Source organism: Strix aluco, chromosome 8 (assembly GCF_031877795.1).
Source record: "Strix aluco isolate bStrAlu1 chromosome 8, bStrAlu1.hap1, whole genome shotgun sequence".
NCBI classification, from domain to species: Eukaryota; Metazoa; Chordata; class Aves; order Strigiformes; family Strigidae; genus Strix; species Strix aluco.
Genome location: NC_133938.1, coordinates 25,361,904 through 25,385,045, shown reverse-complemented (window position 1 = coordinate 25,385,045; position 23,142 = coordinate 25,361,904). Strand labels below are relative to the sequence as shown.

At 41.9% G+C, this 23,142-nt stretch overlaps 1 long non-coding RNA gene across 1 annotated transcript; it reads left to right on the top strand.

The window, feature by feature from the left end:
* Window positions 1–526: 526 nt before the first annotated feature.
* LOC141926767 (uncharacterized) lies at window positions 527–19,830 on the top strand. The gene is made up of 3 exons (XR_012624206.1): window positions 527–536; window positions 18,669–18,805; window positions 19,728–19,830. It is a non-coding gene; the product is annotated as an uncharacterized LOC141926767 (long non-coding RNA).
* The last annotated feature ends 3,312 nt before the right edge of the window (window positions 19,831–23,142 follow it).

Here is a 23,142-nt window from a genome sequence, read left to right as displayed (position 1 = left end):
TAAAGATCTGGAGTCAGATCCCAGTTTCCATGGGGTGCAGATGTGTATTGGGGCCCAGTTCTGCTTGCTTTTATCCACAGTAGAAGCAAGGGGTTGGTGGGACCATGGACACAGGAATGAGTATCCCCCAGATGGCGAAGGACCAGGTGATACTGAAAGTGGGAGCAGTTGGTAGCATTGTGTTGGAATTCCAAGCCTCATTTGTCAGAGCCCCAGGGGTGAACTGCTGAAATTCATAATCACCATGGAAAAGCAGACTCTAAAATGTGGCAAAGAGAGGTTGGGAAAATGCAAAGCCCAGCCATGGGGTTTCTCTAGCAAGACTGCTTTTTGGGAGAGGAGTGAATTTTTCTAATAGGAAATTGCCACTGAGGTTATTCTGGCCACACTTTAATATCTTGAATTTACCTAACTGAAATTTTATTTTCCATTTTAGTTATGCTCTTATTTATTCACTGTCTTAATACAGAGTTTGAGGCTGACTTTTACTAAGATGTGGCCCCAAGCTGACTGACACTTAGGACCAAATAAACTGAGTGAGTCCTTTGCATTTTCAGTAGGAAATTGGAGAGCCTTAATTATTTAAACCTGAAGAAAAGACACAGAAATGCATATTTAAAGTTGTTAATGAAGTGAAATATGGTTCTGAAAGTGCTGGTAGTGTCTCTATCCTGTTTGTCTTGTGTGCAAGTGCTGCTGCTTTGGGAATGTGACTGCCCATAAGAGTCTCGCTTCTTGTGAGCACTGCAAGGCTGAACCTGGAGAGATGTGTTTGCTATCTAAGGCCGTGGGACCTCTGTGATTTTTGGATCCAGGTTTCCTGGGCAGCTTTGGGAATGCCATGCCAAACCTTTTTTACTTGTTTTGAATTGGCTTTGGCTGCTCAGAGCCTGGTACGTGGTACCATCTGCCTGGCTTATTGAGTGTGTAAGGGTGTATAACTGCTCTGGGAAAAAGGGACATATGGAAAATGATAGTTGGTGAATCCCAAGAAAGAAAAGTCACGGGAAACCACCTAATTACTAAGGCTTAATAGCTAGTGAATTGACAGTAAGGAGCTTGGTCCTGAGGTCCTGTGGCATAAATGCGTGATTACGTTAACGCCCCACTGCTACTGGGATACTTTTGTGTTTACAGGGCTTTCTCCCTTATTGCTAGAGGCCTTCAAATCCCAGATAGTCAAAATCTCTATTCAGTGCTGCCTGCTGGGCGTTTAACAAGGGTCCTTGTAACGGGACCCAGTACAAGTACAAACATGAATGAAGAGTGCAGGGGCCACCACAGCACCACAGGCTGCAAGGTAGCCAAATGGAGGCAGCCGCAGAAAAGCAGGATAAAGTAGACAATGACCCTCGGCGCCTCAAGGCATTGCTTCAAAAGGTGTCAACACCAATTAAATTGTAAAGGCTCTGTCAGCTTCTGAAAAGTTATCTAGGCAGGGACAGAAAGTACAGAATCAAAGGGGCTGCAGTGCGGTTTTGTGTGTCTCACAGCAGAGCGGGTGTACACATGCTCCTGACAGTGTGGGATCCGGCTGGGAGCCTCCCAAAGGCAGAGCCATGCCTGGAGTGGGAAAGAGGCAAGACAGCTAGTGTGGGGTCTCCTGCACTGCTGCTTTTTATCAACAGCGGAGGGAGTGTTTAATAACACAAAACCAGGGTTGGTTAAAGAAAAAACTGAATGTTTCTCCCCCATCTCAGTCAGGGATTAATACATTTGAGAACCGGTTGCAATGTCTTCCCCGATAAATTTGCTTTCTGTATGCTCTGAGCATTTTTAATTTCCTTGTAATAAATAGCAACTCTCAAATTTACTTTATTCATTGCTGTATAAAATTGCTCATTAGAAAAGGAAGTGGTGTTTTAGCATCTGATTTCTTTTGTGGTTAGAAGTGTATAACTATTAAATTCTCGTGCTGTCTTTCTCCTTTACTCATGGGACTCTGTCAGAGACTCATCCTGTTCTTTAAAATGATTGGAGGTTCAGGGCAAAGGTACAAATAGACATTACTCTGTGCCTTATTGATGAGGCTGTTGTGATGCACACAAATGTGTATCGTGGTCTTTTTGGTGTGGCAGTTGAGCTGTGGAGTCTAACAGAATGAAAGGGGCTGAATACTGAGTTTGGTGCTCGTATATGGTGTGTGGGGGGAAGGAGCATGTGTCTTCTCTGTGTAGTGCCTAAATGTCCATGCAAGAAGGTGAAATTCTTCATGTATAAAACAGATTAAATGGTTCATGCTAGAAGAAAGCTTCTATCTACAACATTTATTCTCCTCTGTTGCTCATAAAAAAAGTGCAAAAAGGAGTTTTTGCTCTTTTTAAAAACCAACTTAAAATGCTAATTAGGACAAGGAATTCAAATTGTTGCTTTTAGTCTTAGAGTTTGCTCACAAAACATTGTTAGGGCAATTCAAATGGCCAAGTGGTGGTGATATTAGCTCATCTTTGTAGGTATACACAGCAAATCAAAGAGATGGTTCATAATTTTTGTACAATGAGCCCTAAATACAGTATTTTGCCAAATCCCCCTTGGTAAACAAAACAAATTATTTAATGCAAAATCGTTTTGGAGGAGGAATCTGAGTTGGAAGGTTTGGGAAAGCTGTTTACATGAAAAGATATAAAACTAATGGTGTATTGCTGCATTTTTTGTAAAGCCTTTTCCAGAAAAGTAGGCAGTTTGGTTGACAATAATATAAAAGCAACAATCAAAATTGCTGGAATACATTATCTACAGAGAATTTTTTCTCTGACTAAAAGTTTGGACAGTGTTTATTTTCTGTTATCTGTTTATTATCATGTCTTTGAAATTCATCATTCTTCAATGTCCTGATACCATGAGAAACCAAAACAACAGTTTCTGACAAAGTTGAAGGACATGTCAGAAATATTCTGAGTCTCTCTGAGTAGCAGCTCAATAGAAAATAGAATCTCAAACACTAGAGCAGAAGTACTTTAGTGGCAAGGGGGTTGGGGTGGGGGAAAGTCAGGCTGCACATGGCGACGTTAGGCAAATGGCAGAGCAAAGATGTTGAGGATCCCTGTCTCTGGCCTTGCCAAGAGCACATGCTTCCTGCCACCTGAGAGGATAGTGGGTGTATTTTGTACCACCCGTGAGGATGGTTTCAGGAGTGTTTTGGGGCAGCCAGCCCTGCCCCATGGCTGTCCTAGCTGTGCCAGCGGTGAGCAGCAGCAGGCTGGCCTGGCAGAGCAGCCGCGTGGGCTTTGGCAGAAGTACCCAGCTGATCTCCAAAACACATCACTGAGCACCCTGAGCGAGGGGAAGAGCCTGTGTCTTTTCCTGTTCTTAGGGAAGAGCTGGCAGGGGGAGCTGGCCTTGGCGGCAGGCTTCTCTCTGCGCGTGAGGATTTCCAGGCTTTGCATAGGAGTCAGGGCAAGCTTTTGGGACTGGCACCACAGTGCACCTGAGGTAATGCCTGGTCCTGGAGGCAGATGATAGTGTCTATAATCCAGCTTAGTTGAAATGCACAGCGAGCAAGAGTGTGAGTACCCATATATGCATGCAGCAAGGAGGTTGGGAGGAAAATAGGAGCACGCTTGGACAGATGCTGATTAGTATTTCTCCATAGATGTTGATGAAAGACCTGACTGTGGCTGTGCTTCGTGTTGGGAATGGGAGAGAGCGAATGTGCCAGAGCTGCCACAGCTGCACTCATCAGAGGTGCTGCTGGCGAGATGCTCCCCACAGGTGTAACTCAATCAGAAGTGATAGGGAAGGGGGATAATCGCGTGAGCTGTAGCTCAGCACCAATTTCATCCTGTGCATTTGTCAACTGTTGCTAGGTAGCTGCCTGGTGGGAGTGGAGAAGTGTGGTTTTTTTTTTTTTTTCCACCCTTAAAACAGCTTATTGCAAATTGCTGTCCTTCTGTGCAAATGGGGAGAATACCTTCCAGTGCCGCTCTGCCACTGGCCGAGAGAAAGCATGACTGCGAGCAGGGCTGTGCTCCTGTCGGCCTCTGCATCTGGGAGATGACACAAATGCTGCAGCTCATGCTTGAACTGTCCCTAAACAACTTGTAGCAGCCTTCTCCAATTGACAGCAGAAAGGGATTAGTGAGCAGAAGGCCACCTGATTATGGCAGGAGAGTAAAAATTACTAAGGTTTTTCCTGTGGTTTGGGGCAGAGTTCCTCAGTCTAATGCTGGTTTGCTTTTTACTGATTCATTTTTCACGTGGAACAAAAGAGCTCAAAAAGAAGATTTCATTTCCATGTTGTGTTTTGCTCTATAAAGCAAAAACATTGGAGAATGGTGAGAGTATCATTTCTGTTGGTAAATAGTAATACAACCAGCAGGGCAATTTTTGCCCTTCTGTGTTCATCAAAACAAATTGTACAAATAGATTATGATTTTACTGCAAAGAAAAAATAATTTTGTTTCTTTAAAGAAATGTCACAGCGCAGGCATTCCTCAAGACTGAGCAAAATTCATATGGCGCTCTGGCCAGCGCGAGGAGAAGTGTGGCTGAGCGTTGTCCTGCAGCCTCCCTGCAGGTGGGGAGGCTCCTTGGTGTCTGAGGGGTGCTTTGGCTCTGCCCTGTCTTTGTGCGGGCGTACAGCACAGAGGAGATTTTACATGGCTGAATGCATTGTAAACTCTGTCACTTCAGGGTATCACCCACTTAAACAACATCCTCATCATTTTTCTTAGGAAATGATCTGAGACAAAATATTGAATTATTTAGAGTACCACTGGGAGAGGGAATTGATTCCTTGCTGTATCAGAGAGAAATAGCTGCTCTTTTGAGGCTTGATCCAAAGCCTGGAGAAGTCAATGAGAATCTTTCCATTGATTTCAATAGGCTTTAGATCATGCTCTTATTCACTCATCAACTATTTCTCTTTAGTTAGAACAAAACAATGCAGCCTTTCATTGCAAGATACTCAGTTTGCTGTACCTAAGAGGAATACATTCTGTCCCATTCTGCTGAATATAAAATCACTTATGGCCTGCTGAAATAAGTAGCAAGCAACTTTTTAACATCGCTGAAAGTTAGATTTAGCCCATATGCATTTGAAATTCTTGTAGCATGTGCAGAGCTACCTGCATATGTACATTTTAAACTCAATATGTGAACATGTGATACTGTTTCCTTTCTTTGCAAGTAATTCTTGTTTAGAATAAAAAGATGCATCCTACTTTTTCTAGGCTTTCAGATGTGTTTCAGCCTCTTTGCTGCCAAAGGAAAAATTATAGTACACTTTTATTAGTTACCAATTCCTATTCTCTTCCTGGGAAGAGGAGAACAAATAACAGTGAGTGGCACACTCAACTTCTGACCTCTTAAGTTGTGTTTGAGACAGGAGCAAGGTAGATTCATTGTTCACCACCTGCAGTATACCTGCTTCTGAGCTCAGGCTGCAGAATACACCTGATGGCTCTTCTGGAGTTGATGGAAATACAGTTTAGCATAATTTAGATTAAGAGAAGATGACACTCCTGATATGTGGCTCAGCACAGAGCCTGTAGGGATTGCCTATAGGTACCAGTTCCGAACACTTTGGACTTTAACAGACTGTGGAGCCACCTCTGCTGGTGATCTCCCGGCGTGCCGTGGCCAGCAGCAGCAGGCCGGTGTGCCAGCCCTGCGTGCTGCGCTTGCAGTGTGCCGGGGTTGCAGGGGGCTCGCAGTGGGGTCCAGCTTGCACACCTCCCAGGCAACCCTCAACCCTGGAGAGGGGCCAGAATGCTGTCCCACGGGAGCTTTGTACAAGAGACACGTGTTACAGAATTATATTCATTGTATAATTCAGTGGTAAATTACAAACTTGCCGTGTAACTTCCTATCAGGTTTTCTTGTCATGCCCTGTTTTTCAGTAAAGCAATTTTTTCACTTTAATAATTTAATATTTTCAGTACATTTTGCTTCTTATCTTGAAGGAAGTATTTTCAGCTATATAATTATTCAGTCATCCGGAGGGACTCCTAAACAGCAGATTTATAGTACTCTCAATAATGTTATTCAGAAAATGGGTTGTATCAAATGGTAAACATTTCAAAATGCTAAGAAATGATGAAAGCAAGATGATATTATCACAGCAGGGACTGGGACAGCGTGTTAAAACACCACCTGTGAAGACTCCTGCTTTTGGGAGCTATCTCTGTAGTGAAAGACTGGTGAAGAGTTATGGACCCCTTAAAGAAAAAAATGGAAATATTGTTTATATTACCCTATAATGCCTACCTACAAGTAGACTAATGGGAAGACCAGACTGGATTGAGGTTATTTTTGTTTTTAAGATGACTGAGACAAGAGTTGAAAGAAGAGAAGCAGAACGTGGTTTCAGAAAAATGCCACTCAATTTTCATAGCCAGACAGTTTCTGTCAGGGAAAAGGAGAAATAATAACATATAAAATTCTGAAAATTTAAAAATATTTACTGACACTGAAATATCCACCAGAATCAAACACAGAATTGGTAACAGGAGCACATTTAAGTCTTGGTACAAGTTTTACTGAAGGCAATCTGATTGCTTGCATAGATTTTGGGAAGGATGAGAGTGATCAAGATTTTGTCAAAGGTTTTGCAAAAGAAGAGATTCCAACTAGGAACCCTTCCAGCTTCACAGTCACCGGGCAAAGCATGGAGGCTATCATATTGGGAGACCTTGCTGATAAATTCTGATAGCCATTTTGGGGAGAATTTATCAGCTTCCTTTGTCAGTGAACTTCATCCCTCAGCTGAGTTAACAGACAGCTTGTTTCATATTTTAAATGGGATTTGGTGCTGCAAAAACTGGATTATACTTCATTAGTACATATAAACATGTTGATATCTTACCAACATGAAGGTAAAGTGTTCTTGAGGCAGATGAATCATCTTTGGCTAGGATCATTAATCTTCGAAAACCTAAACTTGCCAGGATGCAATTATTTAGGTGAGTGAAGCAAGCAGGGTATAAACTGTTAAACAGCACAGTAATATTATAGAAGGTTTAATTTTCTATGTTTTTAATTAAAATAACTCTGAACTAAACACTTTTTTTTTTCCTTAAAATTCTTCAATGCTTGAGAAGGTTATTTCTAATCAAAACTCTGCATACTTCCTGATAACTCTAAATTTGGAAGTTACTGAGAGGAATCTGTGATCTTTGTAGTTGCTTAAATCTACTTTGTTTCAGTAGGTCATAGTTTAGGAGATCCATAAGAGGGAGAGTTTCTTTACAAGAGCAAGGACAAGCGTAGTTGTTCAACAGTGATGGGTTTATTTTCTTGCCCCATTCCTGTGTAAGCTATCTCTTTCCCCTTGCTTGGTCCCCTTGCATTGCAGTAGAGATTAAGGAAAGCAGAACAACTTTAAAAACAAACTGAAGAACCTGGTGTCAAAAGCAGGCTGCCTTTATTCTGAGAGTTATTTTCCACCAATTAATTGTCTTTTATTAAGAACTTTCTGTCGATCCTGGTGACTAAAATTTATGGCATTTGAATGAACAATTCTACATGGATACATAAGCAGACTGAATTTGGAACAAAATAGCTTTATTATTAATCTTGGTGTATCATTTCCTTGAAATATAAAGGTAAGAAGACCTAAAAATTTGGAGTTGTGCGTGTGTGTGTGGATAACTACTAAGGAGTCAAACTGAATTTACTGGGAATAATCAGGGCTGGCTGAGACTGAGTCAGCTCGGTGCTACCAGCTCTGCTGAGATTTCCTCTTTGGATAAGACTTTGCAGGGCTGGGTAGTTCTTAAGTCTCTTGATGGCACAAAGCCAGTTCCCTGCTTCATCTGCCTGTAAAATTTCTTCTTCCAAAATAAAAAGTTCAGAGCATTTGGTGGAGTTAAATATCGGTCAGTGATTGATATTTTTGTGAACATGGAAAAAAACCAAAGATAATATTAGACTCAGAGACACGCTTAGTCTTATTTTTTTTTCTTTATTGGCTGTATTATAAACTTCAGTAAAACTGTGATTAGCCCTGGCTATTAGCCTATCTTGACAGCTATAGATAGATACTTTGTTATTGATTTGTAAGCTTAAAGTATTTAACAAATGAGCTGAAAATTCAGTATTTATGTTACTAGTGCCTACTATGCATTTATAATTGGTAAGATGGAAAGCTGTCTGGGTTTGGTTTTTTTACTTGTATTTTTAGGAAAGTATTCCTCCCAGCTTTTGTAGAAATTAACTTTGGTTACCATTCTGATTTTAAAAGGAAATAGTACTAGGCAATCCTACCGAAATTTTTATAGGGATGCAATTAGCTTTAGTTCCTTCCTTCCCATATAGAGTTAAATTTTACTAGCATGAGCAATGTCTTAAAGATGTAAATACCTTTATAGCAGAGAGAACCGTATTGATTTAACAATGTTATTTTTTTGCATATAGAAAAGAAATTATGTGGGGAAGGTTTAAAAAAACCTCGTTGAATAGCTATTTGATACTTCACAATTAACAGCTGTGATTTTACCTGTGAACAATAGTGTTCTGAATTGTGAACATTGTTATTAGAATCATTTTTGCTCAATCATTTGCTTCCTTTTATTGTCTTATATGTAATCATTGTCATTAGAATCTACAATTAATGAGTTCGCTGAGTTGAGATGACTTATTCTTGGAAAACATTTTGTAATTACAAATATGCATATATCCTTCCCCTCATCTTTGGCAACTTAAAAATTTGCATCATTATTGTTGCAATATGAATAATATTCAGATGAGGTGAGTCAACACTGCTGATTTGGGCCCACTACAGTTTTCAGAAATATGACTATGAATTTTTTGCTGCTGGAGCCCATTTCTGGAAACAGAACTAGATCATTAGTTGGCAGGAAATGGCATAGTTACGCTGAAAACAATTTTCACTAATTGATTATCTGGCTGATTCAATTTCCAGTCTTGGCTCTCACTTGGACCAGATGCAATATTATCTCTCAACATAACTCATGGTTAAATTTTATTCAAATGATATCCCTGTGAAATTTCTATTTGTACAACAGACTTAGTATTTATCTATCTATCTTATTAAAATCTAAAATAAATTGGGGCAATCCCATCCCACATTCAGGAAAGTGTCCTATTTTTGGTCTCCATGCCAACTCTCTGGAGAAGTGTCTACTATTTTGTACCATCATTTCTTGTACATCCTCTTGTTACAGATAATAAACCTGCTCTCCTTTCTATCGCCCTAGTCTATTCATTTAAAAATTGTTTCATTTTTACAACACTAATGTTCTTCTCTCCAGCTTGGCAACCCTGGGATAATAGCATAAATCAGTGAAGAATTATTTTTGTTTAAGGCATTTCTAATTTTTAATTAAAAAGAAAAGTCAGACTCTTGCTGATCACCTACAGGATTGTGACTCTCCATGGTTACCTGTCACTCAAAGAGATCTAGCTCTGAGGAATGCTAATTAGCACTGTTAAAGCACTGGTAATTGAACTGTGGAGACAGCCTGCAGAAGGAGGCTGTTTGCATTCAGCACTGCTTTGCCATTTAAATGGACTAGTACAGTCATGAAGGTACGGTGGATAAAAGCAAAAAAAGCACTCAGGCTGTAATTTTTCATTTTGACTTCAAAGTTGTTTACAAAAGTGTTGCCTAGAAACGAGTGCCCATACCAAAAAAGTGTCACGCGTAGCAACTTCACCGACAACCTACACCTAAAAAGTGCACAATGCCCTTCATCTCTTACTTTTCTTGTTGCCTGGAACAGCAGCTTGTAGTAGTGGAGCTCAAGATGCTGCCCTGGATGACCCATGGTGCTCCCTGTTCAGTGCTGGGGTTTCAAGCAAGAGATTAAAAATTAAGAAAGCACCAAATTTAAAACAAGCTGAAGGAAAACTCCAAGGGAAAGTAGTGTTCATGCTGTGGTTGATGACTCTTTTCCAGACATTTATCTGACTCCTGGGGCTGTGATGTCCACGTGCCCTGGAATAATGCACCTTCCATCATAGTATTTTACAGGTTTGTTGAGGTGAGGCAGCAAGTTTCTTGGCACAGTAGAAGTGAAACCCAAGCCTTCTATCGCAAGGGCAGGCTTCTTGCCTGACACCTTCAGATGGGCTTGATTTTTCTCTGAAGGGAAATATTCAACATCTCCTGAAGATCTAGTACTTTTAAGAAAAGTACCCCAAAAGTGAGATAGCCATTGCATGCTGATCTAATACATCTTTGTCATCTCTTTGGTTGCTTGTGTGATTTCTTTTTCCATTGTACAGTTTAATGTCTCACATTATTCTCCATGCCTTCAAAGAGTTGCATATTTGTTTAGTTAGCAAATATGAGCAATCACATTCACAGGTATGAAGTCGAACAGTTACCTTGGTCCTTAGATTGTGATGTGACACACACGTGAGTCATACATTTAAATACTCTGAGAATAATGAATGCTGATTTTAAAATGTGTCCATCAGATAATAGATGAAATGTGGATTTTTTTCTGTTTATCAGATAAGTGTGTGCACATTTTAGTACCTGGAAGATCATGAGTTGATCATTTGATTATGTAAAGTGAATATTTGCAGCATATAACAGCTATACTTTATTAAGCTGTGAATATTTGGGAGAGATGCTAACTTAAGCATTTCAGGATATTGATGACTTTTGTGATAAAATGCAAAGATATGATAATGCAGGAAGCATCCAAGTGTTATCTTCACAGATGAGTTAAACTTGAAATCCCTTTTCTCCTATGTGTAACGCTCCCACCTATTCTTGATGGATAACACTCTGACTCCAAATCTCAATGAGTCCAGGACTTCATGCAGACATTTTAGTGTGTGAGACTTAAGTGTTAGATGGGTAGCATGCAAGAGCTATCTTGTGTATCTCCACCTTACTGTTTATTTAACCAAAACTGTTCCTGTGTGACATGTTCCAGTTTTTTCATTCTTACTGGTTTGTGGAGAACAGTGTGAAATTTTCCGTGTTATGAGGAAAAAACCCCCAAGAGTTTCATGTTCCTGAAAGCTTATGATGGCAGTTGAAATCTAACACTTTCCAGATCATATTATATCTGGAGAAAGGTAAAGCTGACCTGAAGAACTCTGTGCCAGCATGTTTCCGCCTTGCTCCATTCTTTCTAATGGGACATGTTGGCACATTCACCACCTTTCACTTCTCACAGGCATTTTGCAGGAACCTCCTGACCTGTGCCAGCTGGGTGGAGAAGGACACACATACCTTTTCACATGATTTACACTTTGTTATTCAAAAATACCAGGGGAAAAATTTATATCCCAAGGTGTGCTCAGGAGTATAATGGTACATCACCGGCTTTTAATCTGAATCATTTCAGACTGCTGCCTTGGGAGCACTGGCTTTTTTCACTTATTTGCAGGTTGGGTTTGAAGGGGTACCAACTTTCTCTCATTGATGTCAAGCTGTTATCTGTTTAGCCTTCATGTTGCTTGTGACTTTTTTGTCTCTGAAATGCTTCATGCATGCCAGGACCAGTGTGAAACATGGGCAGGGTGCAGTATGTAGTCAATATAAAGCATCATGCAGGGTCCAGACCCAAAGTGGAGGGTACAGGGCAGCCATGCTCTTGGTGGGGCCTTTGCAGCGTGATGTGGTGCCCCCAGCATAGTGGAGATGTGGTTTTGATGTCAGGCAGACCTGTCCCCACTGTGGAGCTCCCTGCCTGGCATGTCTCATGGGTGCTGTGAAGAGGCAGATGTGCTGGCTTTTCTGCTTCTTGCTGGGGCTGAGTTGCTGGAGTCTCTGACAGCTGTGCCCATATCCCTGTGTGCTGGCAGGCACCTGAAAATAAGAAGGAAGATTGCCCCTAGCTCCCACCTGTCAGTTGAGCAAGAAAAGAAAATCAAACTCAGAAAAGGAGGCTTTGACTTAGCTACCCCAAAGGAAGCCTGGAGTCATTTTGACAGTCCAGGCATCATCTAGCCATCGAATATATGACATTACTGGTCGCCTAAATTTGAAAGCCCACTAGTTAGGGCATAGATTGGTGCCTACAGAGACCACATAAAGCCTTTACTGGGAATGGGGAGCTGGTGCAGAGGCTGACAAAGGAGTGGGAGATACTGTATCGGGGTCTCCAGAGGCACACGGGCTCCTGTGACCCAGTGCCTGGCTGTGAGGTACTGCTGTTTCTGCAGCAGCCCATAATGCTCTGGAGCCATGGCACAGCACAGCTCTTTGATTGTGGTGAGTCTTTTAAATACACAGTGTGGTTTTTGAGACTAGACCAACAGTGACCTATCAGCAAATAGACTTTAAGGTCACTTAAATCTGTTAGTGGACCTACTGCGTATCCCGTTCATCTAGCAGGGCAAGATAGTTTTGTAAGACCTATTTTTGGACATCTGGGATAGCAGTCACTGTGTGCATCTCTGCAGCACTGCAGGTAAAATGCCATGCTGAAACAAAGAACTACTTCTGTGGCTTCAGAGGAAGTGTATTCAAATGTGTCTTTGCTCTTCCTCACCTGTCTCTGGAGAATTACACCAGTTAGATTCACACAGAGGAGCTCAGTTTTGAACTTAAATAGTTTCTAAATGTGCAAACCTTTTGCAACTGTCAGGACCAGATATGTTGAGCAGAGGAGCCATATTTGTGTGGTGAATGTGGTAATGTGGAACACTGGAGCAATAGATGTTTTGGTTTATTTAGTCAGTGTTAAGAAGAAAAAGTATCTGAATTGGGAAAATTAGACAGTGACTGTATCAAATTGGCATTTCTCCTCTATTAACTTGCCAGAAAAAATATCAGTGTTACCAACAAACCCTAAAGGCAAAAAGAACAGGAGACTTACCTGGTGTCACTCCACATGTGAAAACCAGAGATGAGACACTAGTTGTCTTGAACCTGTGCCCTGTTTGTTAGCCCAAGCTGCCTGCCATGCAGGCTGTTAACAGAGACACAGATAATCAGAGACAGGAAAAAATCTGATGATACATTATTTGTATCTGCCTAGTCTTTTCCAGGGCAGAAGAGCCTTTCACTTCTAAGAAGTTGTCTGCAAAGCAGTATTTCCTCTTATGATTATGCCAGTATAATAATTATATTGCATTCAAAGCAATTTAATCTGAACTGCATCTAAGTACTTTAGTACTAGGGAGTTGCATCAGCATGACTACAGAGGTTTAGTGCTCAGTTACAGCAGTATAATTGCCTCAGTAAATCTCCCCTATGTTGACAAACCCTCAGACATGCAGAGTAGCAATGGTTTCCTGTAAGTAGACATGTTTCAGAGCACTGACTTGCCCTCAGTGCCAATGACACTCAGATTTGGATTTTTGGAGCAGTAGTACAGGCAGACACACTCAAAGCAGCACATGGCTGAATTTCGTACCTTCTGTGTGGTGTACGGTTGGGTGCATTGTTCTATGATTCGGGCCAAGAAAATGCATATAATAAGCTCTACAAGAAAAGCTAGTACAAAGGCATAGCTGGTTTTGAACAAGCAGCAATTTTTCAGTACTTTTTATACTAGACTACCCTCTTTCAGACTAAAGGTTGCAGTGTGTCCATTTTAATTTGAAAACACAGAGGACCCTGGAGGCTGGATCCTTTGCTCATGTAAATTAGCGTTGCTCCATTCTCTTTGGTGCCGTTGAGTTATGCCGTCACCTGATAACATTTGTTTTACTTCTATGGCAAAAGAGCTATAGAAGCCTTCCACTTTTGCAAGTGAACAATAAGTAACCGTACCAATCAAAAATAGCTTAATAAAAACATTAAGAAACCATTCTCTGCTAATTGTAAATAAATCTAGGTTTGTTTACATATATTGTGAGTATGCTTATATTCTCTTATCAGTGGAGCTGTTGGAAACAGTTTGAGATGAACTGGATTTGAATGTCTATGGGCCACGCTCAGCTGCTGTGTGCAGCCACACTGCACAGGTACAGCTGGAGTGTCTGTGTCACATCCTGCTGACACCAGCCAGGCTCCAGAGAGGCACGCGCCTCTGTGTTTGGAGGGTTATTGCCTTACGTGCCAGCCTGATGTAATTCGTTATCCTGTTCTAATTGAGTCTGCTCCAGCAGTGAGAAGGAAAGCGCAATATTTAGAACTGTTGTGTCCCTTAAACTACTGCTTTTTGGGGTCTTCGTGTGATGGTGTTGAGTAGATGTGGATGATCTCGCTGGAGGCTGTCAGGCAGCCAACATTTATCGTGACGTGCTGGGGGTTATGTGTTGCAGCAAGGGTGCTGCTCGCCATCGACCACTGCAGTGTGTGATGCTGCACGCGCTGCCTGCGCTGTGCCGGGAGAGGGATGCCAGCCCCCGGCCCCTGGTCTTCTGTCCTCCAGGAGCCCCCCTACAGCCTGATCCCCTACCGACATCACCAGATGGAAACGTGTGACTTCAGCAGGTGCTGGACCATGCACAGCTTCTCTGCGCTAGGTTATTTGCATTTTGTTCTTCATTCTGTGCTATTAGAGCAGATCTCTCCCCATCACCTTTAATACTGAAAAATTTAGCCATTTGATTTGAATATCACATTTCCCTTTCTGATTGTAAAACCATTCCTAAAATAGACTTGAAAACCACTTTGCAGTTTTGTCCCTGGAGCTCTCACAGTGGTAGTGGACGAGGGGCTTTGTGTCAAAGAAAGATGTCTACCTCCAGCACCAGACTCGAATAAAAAATGATAATAAAACACTTTTAAGAATGCATTTCACAGTTTATCCTTAGTGTGAATTGCTTCTTGCACTGTGAACTTTTTGGACTGTAGGGCTGAGAATTTTCCTTCGAGTCTGTCCTGGGTCACAACCAATAAAGGTCTTAGAGCAGAGATGGCAAAGCTTCTGCTCTGAACTCCAGAGAACGTGAAAATGGAGCTCTAATGAGGACGTCTGTCCTGTGACAGCTTTCCCAGCAAAACAACAACCTGGCCATACTCTGGTTGAACACTAGAAACCCTTAGGGGATTCTAATGTGGCATGTACTCACTTCCTGATTAACTATACCTGCTGAAAAAGCTTTTTTGTTCTCGGGATCTTATGAATTGCTCCAGTCTGAAGGATTACATTACAGAGCAGTTCATGAGTATGGCATTTCCTGGAACATATTTAAAGAAATATGGTGCAAGTGCATATATTGGCATACAGTCTTCAACCTTCCTGTAAATGAAATATTACCAAACCCAGAAAACAACCCCCACCAAGAAAAAAAGCCCCAAACCATTAAGGGTCTGTGAGGCGTCTGAAACTAGGTGTGGACTATGTCATAAAGTGCATTTTGTTAGTATAATACTTTCAGCTTGCTCTGAAACCCAAGTTCAAATTGCTGTTATACAGCTACACATTTTCTAAGTTAATGCTGACATTAGCTCAGTGTTACATTTGAGGAGTTAGAGGCTTCTTTGCAATGAAATGCAGAATTTAGATAGCCGCAGCACCGTGGATGCACAGTTTGAAGATGTCCACGCCTCTCGGGTTGAATTCACCAGTCTCTGGTACTAACCTGTGGCAGATCTCCTATGGTTTTGTGAATATATTTCAAACCTCTGGCTGCTCCACAGCCCAGGTATGCTTCAAAGATTATTTTTGTTTTACTGGCAGATAGATACAAAGCCTGCCAAGGCTGGTGGGATTTGTTTCTGTCATCTTCTGTGGCTGGTGGGATGCAGTCAGGCACGTGTCTGCTGCCAGGTGACTTCTTTCCTCCCACACCGTGTGGAGTCCTGCAAGGGGAGGTCCAGAAAAGCAAAGGTGGCTGCAGTGGCAAAGGGGAACACGAGTTGAGAAGGGCCCTGGAGGTACTGTGTGTTTCAGAGCAGGGAATGCGAGACAGAGAACTTAAAGGAAAACTATTTCAGACTTTATATATATATCAAAATATGTGAGTAAGCTCTTGAGATAAGGTCTGGCGAGTAAAATGCTGTTCACACAGAAATATCCTTTGTCATTTTAAACAGTGAGTGACCTGTGTGTGTTTGGTGTCAAAGCTATGTTGCTTATCACCAGAGATAGTGGCTAAATTTCAATACATATGTGATTACTTTGGCCCTGTTTTCTTCATGTGAAATATTAATGAAAATTCACACATACCATGTTTACATTTGTCAAATAAAATTTTTCATGCATTACTTAGCTCTGCTTATAAGAGCTGAACTGCAGGGCTTATGGTGAAAATACTGCTTCAGGCTCAAGATCAGTCATTGCTACTCTCTAATAATATAGAAGCTGTCTAAACAACAACCAGCTGCAGGTACACTGAAAATTGAAATATCAGCAGTTAGGAAAACTACAGACTGGTGCTAAAGGCACATCTTTCTGTGGAAGGGGAGGTGGGGTGGCTGCTAGAAGGGTGGTGCCAGCCTCACAGCTCCCCTCTAGGAAGCAGCAAGCCGTGCAGAGGCAGCAAGCCAGCCGGCACGCACTCTGTGTGTCTTAAACATGTATTTTGGTCGCTAGCTTAAACATATCCTTTCTGGCTAAACAGAATTCCTAATGGTATCCTACTAATATACTGTAGCACAAATAATGTTAATTTTCCTAAGCCATACTGAAGAGAATAATTTTTTCTTTTTAAGCAGCTAGTTTTAAAAAGATTTTATCCAACTTGAATCTTGGAGAAAATTGCATAGAAAGCCCTGTTTGGTGAGGAGAAAAATATATAGGGAAACAATCCTACATTGATAACAAGTGTGAATGAATTATGTACATTTGATAATATTGCTGCTGGCCACTTTCTCCTTGCTATTGAATTGTGTAACGTCAGCTCCCTTTTTTTCGTTTGTTCGAGCAGAGCAGCAGTCACGGGTTGCTGTATTTTAGACTGACTACCAAGCAGGTGGTGGCTCTTGTTTCATAACTTACTCTTCTGTTATAAGCAGACACAGGAGACCGGTTTGGTGAAGACATTGTAAATGGCCTATAAACAATTTGGCACCAATTAAGGATTATTTCTCATACTGGTGGGGGTTAGGGGCCTCAGGTTTAATTAAGACCCCACAGTCCTTGATATCATGCAAACACAAGCTAGTGTCTTGCTGTATCCATGGAGAGCATCAGTGGTATGGAGGGAACCTCCTTGCGAGCTCAGAGGTTTGGCAATGGGACTTTGGCAACAGGACTATGCTAATTGTTTGCAACCTTTCCTGCTCTGAAGTTTTTAATCTAAATAAATAACAAGGAGAAACAAGAGAATGGATTCATTGTACCTGAAGCTCTTTGGAAAATGGGGCACAGAGGGACTGTTCATGAATGCAGTTAGTTTTCTAGTTTTAAGTGATTATTATTGTCACTCCTATTTTACAGGCAGAAGATGAAAAAAATAAGTAAAAATTCAAGGTTAACATTACAATGTCTCTGACAGAGCTGACCACAAGATTTCTGAGTTTGGACCATTGGATGGTCCAAAGAGGCAGTGTGGTAGTGGCTGCACACCAGCAGGAAGAGGCATACAGAGCTATAAAATGAGCAGTGTCCATCGTCCCCATGTATTACTGCATCAAAAGTAACAAGGGACTTCCCAAATCTACAGCCAGCCTGAAACATTACTCCCCAGAAGTATTTCTTATTTGCTATAGTGAAGAAGTAAGTTGCTATAATTGGATTTTGAGCTTATTTACCAAGACTTTGAAATGTTGCTGTTCGCTCTTGCACAAGCATTTATACTGTAACCAGCACAAATCTGTGAAAGACAATATCAAGGTTTATATTTTCCATCTGACTCAGACTTGAGCAAAGGTGTCTCCATGTCAGCCTGGGACAAGAGGGTAGCTATCAGGCTGCTACAGACTGAGCTGATGGGTTCAGTTTTCCTTGTTCAACCTCTTTCCCTGACCGTGGAAAACTTAACTCTTCCCTGGCAGTGGGACTGGAGCTGAGTTGAGGTTTTTCAGGTGAAAATCCTAAATCTGTTATTACCATCTTCCCAGCCAAAAAATGTTTTACCAGTCCGTGTAAGCTGGAACAGCATCCAGAGGAAAAGATGTTTAGGTGCAGAGTACCTTGTTGCAGTGATTTGGGCACACTGTTGAAAGGGCAGGCGTGGGTTCAGGGTCCCTCCCATCCCTTGGGAGAACGGTGTAATTACCAAGTTAGCAGTGTGTAAGTGGCCTGAGTAACCTCCTTTGATTTATAGCAAGCAATTATTTTCCTTTCTTATTACAACCACTTGGAAGTGAACTACACTGTTGCAGCAGGAGGGCGGGCAGGAGTTATGTTCCTGTGCAGAGAGAAAGAGTAAAAAGGAGTTGGACTCAAAGCAATCCTACTGTTGTTTTCCAGTCCAGATTTCAGACCAGAAATCAGGTGAGCATGCAGCTGGACACTAAGTTGCACGGACCATGATTTTTAGAAGAGCCACAACCGATTTTGCAGGTTTTCCCTCAGTGTGTTGGTACAGGTGGTGAGACCTCCGCAGGGCCTCGCTCCAGGTCCTCCCTTGTGCCTCTAGCAGGTGTTGTGGGGAAGCCTGGAATATCTGAGCCTCGGGGTTGATTTAATTCCTTGATTCTGCACTGTCATTTAATCTCCATTGTTCTGCCTTTCCCTGCGAATATGGCTTCTGACAGTATGTTCGCTACCTTCTCCGTCAAGCTCACTTGTGCCTTGCTCTAGGGACAAGTGACATAAAGCCCTTCTTGCTCAACAAGCAAGGCCCCTTGTGCTGCCATTACAGAGCTCTGACAGAATGCAAAACCCAAGCTGGTATTGCTCATACTTAATCAATTGTGTCACTGCTGATGGTATTGGTAATTCCTGTGTTGTGTCTGCTAGGCAGGCTGGGAAAATAATAAGGAATGGCCAGGAAGAAAAATCACTTTGTAACAACCAGACGTGTAGCGCCTGAGATGGCAGAAATTTACAGCATCTCCTCCTTGGGCCTGAGACAAGAAGGCTCCATGCAATGCAAGGTAAGCTCATCTTTTTACTGTTGCGCTGCTCTCCTCTCTAAATTTTAAACGTCAGAGTTTTCACTTCTGTGCCATGGTTGAAACTGTTGATTGAACTCTCTCTTCTGTTGGCAAAATTTCCATGCTTCTCATGGTAGAGGTATTGCTTCTCAGAGCAATACTTCTGTTACTGCAGATTTTAATTACCGCTCATTGAGAACAAGATAAACGGAGCATGAAGTCCGTAGCATTAAAGCTATCCATAGACAACCTAACTGTGCCTGTTACTGTGCTTAGATGATGTCAGCAGCATACTATTTACTTAACCTATAAATGTCACTGATGTGATTTGTGCTGCTGAAGAAGATTTGGGGAGAAATTCTAACACGCAGCAAAAGAAAGAAACCTTTAAGGAACAGATGGACAGGCAGAATTTTCACACTCACTGTTCGTATGTAAGAGCACGGAGAGCCCATATTTAAGGCAGCAGATTTTTGCTGGGGGTGAGCACATCTTGCACATCCCATGGCGTGCGTGCAGGAACACGCCTTCTTGCTGCACTTGGCACCCACCAGTGAAGCCCTGTGGGAGCCCGGTGGGCATCAAGAGGTGTCGGGTGGGTGCCAGCTCTGCGCCTGTCAAAACGGTTATCTTACCAGCACAGGTTAGGATGAGTGCAGCTGGGCCAGGAGAAGAGTAAACACCCAGATACGCTGAACTGCTCCTTTGAGCAGAGCTTGCCTCCTGGCAAGTACACGCTGCAGGCAGTGGGGCTCTGCTGCGGAGCTGCTGGCTTGCACCGTGCTCCCTCAGGGATGTAGGGTGCTGGTGTGGGAGAGGGTGAGGCTGCCTCTACCAGCCTTTGAACCTCAAGTAGAAATTTTGCCATTTGAGTGGGAGAAAAAAAAGTCTTATAAACTCTTCTCCAACTGTCTGCTCTTAGCCTTAAAGTTGCCAACAGCCTGTGGTTAGCTGGATGGACTCACGGACCCCCTGCATGCTGAAGGGGTTTCGTCCGTGGGCTGAAGGGGTTTCGTCCATGGACCAGAAGCCCCAGGCGAGGCTTTCCAAATGCCGGCTCAACCTCGGGGGCTGGATTTGCAACCCTACCTGCCTTCTCCTCCAAGCTCCCCTGTGGGCTGCTCCTGGGTCCTTCTTCCAGCTGGGGCAGGCCTTCTGCTCTGGAGATGCCCTTGTTCAGAGCAAGGGGAGGACAGAGGAAAAGGTGGGTTTTTTTTTTCTGTTTCTGTTTTTTTTTTTTTTTTTTTTTTTTAATCTCACAAGAGGTCATGAGACAATGTAGCTCAGTGACAGGGCAAGGCTGGGACATTTTAGATACAGCTGCTGTTTGTGCATCAGGGTGTAACAGCATGCTCCACAGCTGATTTTATTTTTGGAGGGGTGGAATGGAGGAAAGTTACATCCTCTGAATTTAATCCCCAATTTATGTGTGTCAAGTTGGGTGTATGCTTTTTTCCCTCTCTTTTTTTTTTCTTTTTCTTTTTTTTGGATAAATTTATACTTCTTTCTGGTCTCCATCCTGTTTCATGAATTCATGGTGCCATCTACTGATTAGAGATGGAATTAGCACTGAGTTCTAGTCGGGGATAACATTCTGCACTATCTATTTGAAAATAAAATTTAATTGTGTCATTAAACAACAGCTTTAAATATGGAAAGCACCAAATAAGTGGGATTTTTCTTTTTTTTTCACCAGAAGAGCTCAGCACCTCTAAATCACACTGACTGCTTTGGGATATGTGCCTGTCTCTGAAGGAGCCTGAATAAGAGCGGTGCTTTTGAAATCTCACTCCAAGTGTACAGCAGAGCCCCGTGGATTTCTCCTTTCCCCTGTACTCAGAGATTCTGTATGCCTATGGTGCTGCTCTTCCCCTCAAAAAGAGAAAGAGTTTTCAGAAACATTTTGAGCTTTTTGAAAAACTGGAAGATGAGGGTTTTTTTTCCTTTTGAAAAGATAGCAGTAACCAAAAAAACCCAGATCAAAATATTAGGTTTTGAGTTTGTTTGTGAAGCACACAAATTCTTTCCCCTTTTACGTGGAATCAGCAATGTTACACAGTCTGATCACATGGCCAAATCTGCAAATTAAAAAATCCAAACAAACCACCAGTAGGAGGGGAAAAATTGATCTCAGCTGTCTTTACGGATGATATTTCTGAATTTCAGATTTCAAAAAGCCCCAAATGTTTTGATTAGAAAATAAATAAATAATCTGGTAAATAATTTGCTGGTTCTACTGACGACATGTGAACGGGTTGAGCTTTGCTCCTGCAGACCTCTCCTCCAGATTTAACTACTGTCTCACGCTATTATTGTCTCTTCCATGTTGACTGTTCTTTCTCTTCTGAACTACCTATTTCTCCTGAGGCATTCTACTCTTCAGGAGTCTGTTTCCCATCTCCAGGCAGATGCACAGCATCACCAACCCAAGAAACTGGCAGTCGAGCTGGAAAACAGGGTATGAGGCTAGAGTTTGAGATCCAGGACATCATCCCCAGCTGACTCTTGCCTTTTGAAGGACTCTCTGTGAGGAGTGAGCAACAGAAAATGTGTGGGGAAAAAACCAAGCAAGCAGAAAGAACTTTAAAAAAATATATGAGTTCTACACCAAATGCAAAAGAGCCGAGAGGCTTAATTGAGATACATTGGCTTTGCTTCTGAAATATCTAGTTATTTTTCCTTTAGAAGAAAATGGAAGATGTCTCCTAAATGGCAAACAATTTCCACATATGTCTTTAAAGCACAGCCCCTTTTCTGTCCTTTTTCTGTAAGCACAGTGATTGCCTGTAATCGCTTGCCAATGTTGCTAAGGTTAATAGATAAAATAGATAAGAGATAATAGTGTTCCATGTAGTGGTGCTTTAGGGAATACTGTGAATATTGAGGTAATTGGGGAAGTCTGTAAGGGGGGGGTGGTCACCGAAGAGGGGTCAAGGTAAGATTAGAAAAGCTGAGCTGCAGATCTCGGGAATACTTGATAAAGGGCAGAACTAGAGGTCACCAGATCACTTTCTCTTGAAATACTGAGTCAAATAAAGAAGAGAGCAGTACCCATTATTCTGACATCTAATTATTGTATAGATATTGTTATTTTAATAAGATTAGCTAGCAGTAATGGCAAAGCAGTAGACCCTTCCCTTTGTATATCTGACAGCTTAGTCTACCTGTGCAGTGGCATGCTTAGGGATGGGCATGATAGATGATAGATTGGTTAAGAAATAATTTTGATAGTTTCCTCCTCTCCTTGTACAATTAGGTTCAGCTTTGCACAAGCTGTTAATGGCAGGTGGTGGGGAGCCAGCTACAAGTTAAGAACTGGCTCAAATTATGCTATAAATGGACAGCCGGTATTTATATGAAGAAGGCTTGGAATTTGGAGGGTCATTATTTTTAATCCAGGTCAGACCTGTTAATTTAAAATGTTTCAGTAAAAACAATGCAAATGGGATTTTTTTTTTTGTTTTATAATGTACCTTTTAAATCCCACCCCAGGGATAAACACAAGGAATATTCTTGCTTTCTACCAAATGCAAGAGGGACAGGTTAGAATTACCTACTGCTTCTCAATTTAAAAAAGTCTAATGCCCTGGTTCAGCCTGCCCCTCTTTGCAGTCTAAACTGATTTTAGCAAACATTTTGTTCAAGTTGTAAGTGATCTGGTACAGCTGTGTTAACATAAGCAGGCTGTTGCATGATACTTCAGGAAAGTCAGATTCACATGTGCAGTAGTGAGCAATGCTCTGAATGTGTACATCAGTGCCCAAACACATGCAGGAGACTTGCAAAGCAGCTTGAGTCAGGGATTGCTGTTCCCCAGTTTGTATAGGGCTTGGCACAACAAAACCACAAACTCTGTTGTTTAATAGTAATAATTTTTGTTTGGTAACTCCTGGGTACCACAGCCATGGACCAGGACTGCAGTGAGGGGGGGAACTGGGGCTGAGGTTGGAGGGGAGAACGGTTCCTGTCTCCAGGAGTTTGTAGCAAAACATGACAGCAGATGAATAGGGATATGGGAAAACAAAGAAATTATTGAGATTCTATTGGGTAATGTGATAGTCAGCAGTCTCATAACACAATTTGGTTTATGGTTAACATGCTCTTTTGGTAGGATTTGTGGCAAAATAAAACTTCTTATGAGGAGTGTGGAAGAGGAAAATGAAACAATGCGGTGTCTATGAGGGATTCCTGTTAGAGAAGGAGGAAGCGTGAAGATTCTGATTTGAAAAAGTAAGTAGAGGATAATGGAAGCTGGAGCCAAAAAGTAAGTAGAAATTAAGGACATTATGGTTGGAATAAATTAGGATACACATTAGAAGTATAGAAAAGCAGGTTAC